The sequence below is a fragment of the Echinops telfairi genome, unplaced genomic scaffold (genome assembly GCF_000313985.2).
Source record: "Echinops telfairi isolate 266 unplaced genomic scaffold, ASM31398v2 ScPeMD7_4;HRSCAF=17, whole genome shotgun sequence".
Classification (NCBI taxonomy): Eukaryota; Metazoa; Chordata; class Mammalia; order Afrosoricida; family Tenrecidae; genus Echinops; species Echinops telfairi.
This window is the reverse complement of record NW_022103900.1, coordinates 46,807,548-46,814,067: the sequence shown is the minus strand read 5'-3', so window position 1 is coordinate 46,814,067 and position 6,520 is coordinate 46,807,548. Positions and strand designations below refer to the sequence as shown.

Here is a 6,520-nt window from a genome sequence, read left to right as displayed (position 1 = left end):
AAAATCCTGAGTACAGCTTTCTCAGATAAAATGGCAAAACTCCTTATGGAGTGGCCTAACCAACTAGAGGACTAAACCTCAAAGCCAAGGTCCCTCCCAAATCACCCTCCAACCAACCTCCCCTCTGAGGGGTGACTCACCGGCAAGTACACCTTGGTTAATCACACATGGGCTAGTTGTCACATTTTCAGTTGAACGGGGTTCAAAGAGGGTAATCGAAAATGATGTTGTTTTCCTCTTTTGTTTAGCTTTTGCCTTTTTAGGAGGATAGGCACTTGAACAAAACAGGCTTTTTGTTAGACTCTCACAACCCATAGCAAGTGCTGGTAATCTCATGCAGCGTTGGATTTGCTATCCGAATTCTCCTTCGGTGGGGAAAAGCGGATCCTTTTGGATCCCCCATTTTAGGCAAGCTTTTATTTCATACAATGAAGGTTAAACTGTGGACCCCTCGCAACCCAACTACCTCTGCTAGTATGTTCTAATCGCATTTGGGTCTGGCCAAATAATTACACGTGCAATACCCAATGACTGACAAAGATCTTAGCTTGAGCTGAAAGGTGATATTTTGCAGCCTTGCAGTGAGCTTTTTATTGATATTTAGGTTGGTGGTAAGGAGACTATTATGACAAGCTGGTTGAACTACAGCCCATAATCTGTCACAACCTTATGTTGATAATACTGCATATTGGAATAATCTCACCAATGTAGCATTGCAGTTGGGGAAAATATTTATTTGTGACCATTTCCCAGTGGAGATTTGGCTATCACATGCTAAGTTTTCTCTAGATTCTCATTCTCTCAGATGATTTTTATGGGCTCCTTATGGGGATGTCGTTCTAGATGGTAGATCATTTATACTAGTTTAAATGATCCCACTCATATTGAAAACAGATTTATATGTACAATCTCTTGTTAAATTTGTGATGAATATGGACATAGTGCACTTTGGGAAGCTTTATTCAAAGTAATGATACTAGAAAATACTAGAAGGTTGATGTCAAACAGCACATATTGTAAAACAGTCAGGAGGAAACATCTTACTCCAACACTCAAGTCAGGGCTGGTTATTTTTGAGTGCTTTAATCCCCAGTTATGGTCTAGTTGAATTTTATGCCCTATTAAGGCAAAACTTACATTAAGAATATTTTCAGGATGTGGGAAACAAAACAAAAAGCATGTTTAGTGATTGTGCACTGTTTTAATCTCATTATTCTGGGCAGTCACAATATTGATGTGTTACATGTTGGGCTCAATTGTCTAGAGAAAAAAAAAGCGATGGTATTTTTATGTGTATAATAAAGAGCTAATACCAAGAAATAATTACATATCAAGAAAGCATCCCAGTCCAGCCCATTTCAAGTACATAAGTCTGATGCTAGCCAGGGTTCTTTTAGATTCACATCGCTGAAGGCTGGGGCTATGGAAGAGTGAAGCAGGAGGTAGGAAGATCACAGGCTGGTGGGTGCAATCACATGGGTCTAAGGTCGGTGGAAGCAATTCAGGGCACCAACAGTTCTCAGAGTCAGGCAACCCACATGAAGACCCCCTGGAGGCAGATACAGAGTCCCAGTGAAATCCCAGAGAGGAAGAAGATGAAGTGGCAGAAAGAAACAGTTCCCATAGTGCCTCACTCTTATACCAAAGGCCATACCCCCAGGGAGGTTATCATTGAGCTACCACTTAACTGACAGGCTTGACCCCACTCTTAGCCAGGACTATCCAGTTGACATAAAATCATCCAATTACTACAGGGTATCAATCCATTTCCTATCTAGCTTTTCTTTTTTCTCATTTGTACAACTATGGAATCTCCCCTATGACAACCATTAGTGTGTCTGCTAAAGGATTTTCTGAACAACACACCCAGGCAATCTCGAGGAAACCTACATGATACAGCAGATGCTGGTGAAAGAAAGACCTCTCTCCTGAACACCACACCGTTGTACTTTGTGTGCCTAAATTGGGGCCAAAGATCATAATCAGGCCTATTTCTATGAATGACTTGCAACCTCTCTTTTTGAAGAAGAAGAAGAAGAAGAAAAGGAGGGGAGGAGGAGGAAGAGGAGCCTCAAGCAAGCAACTCTTCACCTGGAAGAGTTTGTTCCCCTACTGGAGAGCAGATTAAAAGAACTTTCTAACCAGGTAGAGTGAGTGATGCTCCAGTCCATAGAAGCAGAAAGTAGCTCCAGAAAGAGAGACCACTGTCCCTGATCCATCAAGAATTATGAGTACAGAATCTCTCAGGAGAGAATGAAATCAGGCAGGGAGCATAAGTAGAGACAGCTAGACCAGACAGAGAAGCAAAAATGGTCCCCCTGTGGGACAGGAGCTCAGAGAAAATCCTAGCATCTCTTAATCAAACTTTGAAGTTATTGTTTCACAGAGTTTGTCTCAGAACTGACTATTGGTCCCATTTTGTGAACTACAATCTCCAGAATCCCTTGCACTCAACATCGTCTAGTGGCAATACAAACTCTGGGTTTAAGTTCCCCAAATCCCTCACGCTCTTTGAGAAAACTTCAAGGTCTCCAAACACATATACTCGGAATAGAAAGCACTAGGGTTCACCTTCTCGTCATGATTCTCCCTCCCTCCTAGGAACCTTTGCTAAGATTACCCATGTCATCTCTGGTCTGATCAGAAGAATTATTTCTCTTGAAAAACCAAGAGCCTCATCCTAGCAAGGCCATCATAGTGTCTCTCAGCATTCACAGAAACTTGACCTCTTAAATAGGAGAGACCAGAGGAAACTGTCAAAAAAAAAAAAAAAAAAACACCATGATTTTTGATATTTTAATTGGTCACAGTTGCAGGCACGATTACTGGAGCAAGAAAATTATCATGATTGGGGTTCTTACACTATTAAATACAGAAAAATATAAAATATGGGTTCAGGGCCCTCTGACCAAACCAAGACTCACGACTATACAACTTCAAAAACCAACGGTGGGGAAAACAACAAATACATTGTCCTCAAGTCAGTATAAACTCATAGCAAAGCTGGAGGATAAGAGTAGAACTGCCCTTGTGCGTTTTCGAGACTGTGAAATTTTAATGAAGTCTCATATTTCTTCAGGACCAACAGGTGTGCTTGAGAATGGCTGACTGGCAATTAGCAGCCTAACACTTAACCTACCACCCTGCCAGGGCCCCTTGTGACCTTGGTACCACACTTTCCATCAAAAGCACAACTGAGCACATTCCTACCGGCCAGGCTGCCCTTCCCTGAGCTGGCTAGGGGCGGAAGGGGAAAGCTATTCATATTGCCAGTTAATGGTCAGAAGGAATTCAATGGAGGCTCGATCTATGTGAGTATTCACAAATGGATGTAAGGATCCCACTGCAAGCTGTAGCCTTCTACAAGCCTAATGTTCAGAATGTAAGATCGAAATCAGAACACAGTAGAAAGATGAGACTTTCTAATCCATTGTGCAGCTTTGGAAACTCACCAGAACAGTTCTAGTCTGTCCTGTAGGGTTCAGGTAAATTGGTCTCAACTAAGTGGCAGTGAGTTTGTTTGTTTGTTTGTTTTTATTAATACAGCACTAAGAAAGTATATCACAAATGTCTGGGCTTTTCCAAGAGCTGGAAGAAAAGCAATTGATTATGTAGGTTACAATTACTACTGAATAAACTGCCACCCACCCCCAGCCCTTACTTAAGTCAATACAAGTATTCATTGAAATTGCCATTAATTTTTATTAGCCTTTATACTGGACAATATGATGGTACAAGACAGAATTTAAGGAAAGTGGGGATTAAGAGATACTATAGACTTCCAATCACTCACAAGGTGAAATTCTCCTGTTTGTTTGTTTTTTCTTTAACAATTCAGCCGCCTTAAAGAGTGCCTTAATGGCTATTTTGCCCTTGATTAAATACTGTCAGATCCAACAAAGATGAATTGAAAGTCTTAGAGGAAAATAAACAACAACAACAAAAGAAAAACCTTGCCTTATGACAAACTGATAGAGTCTCATACTCTTACTAAAAGTCAAGGAAGCCGGTAGATTTTGAAGAACTGAAGTGTCAAATTGAGCACTAATTTCTCTCAATATAAAGGTAAGGTCACTGGGGCAGAAGGCTTAAATTAAAATTGAATTCTAGGACCAATGAATCTAAATGTGACTCTAATCTTTCACAAAACAAGCACAGAAATTTAAGATGATTTTTTTTATAACCACAAGAAGCTAGAAGATATAGTGTCTACTCTACAGGAAGTTAAAGAAACCTATATAAAATGTCATGAATAATCAGTTGTTGTGGAATTGATTCAGCTTTATGGTAAGAGTAGAACTCTGCTCCACAGAGTTTTTAGTGGAAAAATTTCAGCAAAAACATCTCATCCATGATTTTTTTGGATGAAGAGTCTTCCAAGGTACTTAGATGTGGATGTGAATCTGTGCTTATTCCATTAGCAGCTAAACATGTTAATATCTTGCACCACTCAGGTGAACTCCCAAAGACACGATAGCACAATGAAAGTATATAATTAAAATAAAAATTACAAATAAATTATTTTGAGAATTTGGAAGATAAAATATTGCCTACAGTCTGGATGCTATGGTTAACTGAAAAGGTGATTAAGAGAAAAACTATTTTAAAATTTTTCCAATATGAAAGCATGATAAAAATGATTTCTTTTCCCTTGGAAAACTGTGCATCTACAAATATGCACAAAGACTTATAAACACATGATATTTGGGGGTAACCTAGGGAATTAAGTGAAGAAAAGATAACTCATTTACTAGTTTTTATTGAACATTTTAAAAATAGAAGCTCTTGAATGCTGGGGATCTCTGCCCCTGAGTACCAAGAACTGGAAAGCAAGTACAATGCTGTCTTCAAGGGAAGGCCATGGAGCACAAAGAAGGCATTCACTTGGTGTGGTGTCTCTGAAGAGCGCATGGCCCCTCACCCATCGACCCCTCATGCCACCACTGCCTTGTGCTCCAATGCCAAAAGGATATATAACGGTAAAAATAATTATGTATCACTCGGTCAGGTTTTCTCAAATATAATAAACACCTCTAGTTGATGGACTGAAATGAGACTCTATATTTCGCATGCCAGAGGTAAGGAAATAGGGAGAAGCGCCCTTTCTCTCATCACTACCCTCATTGTTTTATGTTTGAAATTTTGCAGGCTTCGTAACAATGCCAGTTTCAATGGCCAATGAAGAAAATCTTTTCCTAGGAGATTCAGGCAAGGTTTTTCTCAGGTATGGAAGATAACATAAAGAAAAAGCAAAGTACATACAGAAGAAAAAGGTAAGTAGCTCGCATTGTTTGAAATGTGGTTATTTAAGTACTTTAAGTGGATTAATCTGTTTATTGCTCACAATAGGTGCATGTTATTATTCTGCAAACGAAGAAGCTGAAGTACACAGTGGTTAAGTAAATTGCTCGGGAATGCTTGTTGTCAGGTGCCACCTCTGGGTTCCAGCTCGTAGCAACCCCATGTACGAAATGAAATGCTGCCTGGGCTTGCACCAGCCTCGTGATTGGTGTTATGTTTGAGCCCATTACTGAAGCCAATGTGTCAGTGTGTCTCATGGATTCTTCCTCTTTTTTGCTGACTGTCTGCTTTGCCAAGCATGATGTCTCATTCCAGGGAGGGTTCCCTCCTGATAACACATCCAAAGCACGTGACGCAAAGCCTGCCATCCTCCCTTGTAAAGGGCATCCTTCTTCCAAGGCAGATTTGTTTGGTCTTCTGGCAGTTCACAGTCATGTTAATGCTCTTCCCCAACACCATAATGAAAACCATCGGTGTTTAAGGAGAGTGATAAATCCTTTGTGTCTTCAGAAGAGAACTTTGGAAGAAATGGTAGGTATGTTAGGAAATACAGAAAAAACAAGTTATAAAGTATCTTTCAGTCTAATGCTTGGGAGTTTTAAGTGCTACATCGTTAGGGACCAGAAGAAGTGTAATTATATTTGTGCTGAGAACCTATTGGTGAATAGGAAGAAGGAACAGAACTATGCGGCAATCGATTGGATCAGGAGAATGTGTGTTTGGGAAGGGACCCTGCATGTCCCCTGTCTACTGATCTTCAAAACAACTGTCTTACTTGGTCTCTGTTCATCTGGTGAATCTCACTTCAGATCAAATAATACTCAGTTGGTGTTGAGTTGCTTCTTCATTTCAGAGAAAAGTCTATTTGTGAAAATTACAATTAAAATTTTTATTGTGCTTTAGGTGAACATTTACAGACTTAATAGTTTCACATTCAAGAGTTTGTATATACTTTTACATGACATTGATTGAATTTCCCACAACATGTCAGCAATTTTCCCCTTTCTGTCCCGGCTTCTGTTTCCTTTCATCTGGATTTTTCACTCTGTTTAGCCCCTGTTTAATTTTGGGGCCAATGTTTCCCTTTTGAATGAGTAGAATTGATTTTTCTGAGAAACATGTTTCTCTACTGTCCAGTTTTATTATTTGTTTTATGAATCTATCTATTGTTTGGCTCAAAGCTAGTCTCCAGAAATGGGTGCAGTTCCAGATTGGAAAG

General features: G+C 39.7%; 1 pseudogene; it reads right to left on the bottom strand.

Annotated features, from left to right (window-relative positions):
• The window catches only part of LOC105978735, a 22,469-nt pseudogene extending 22,133 nt beyond the window's left edge, over window positions 1–336 (bottom strand).
• Between the last annotated feature and the right edge of the window lie 6,184 nt (window positions 337–6,520).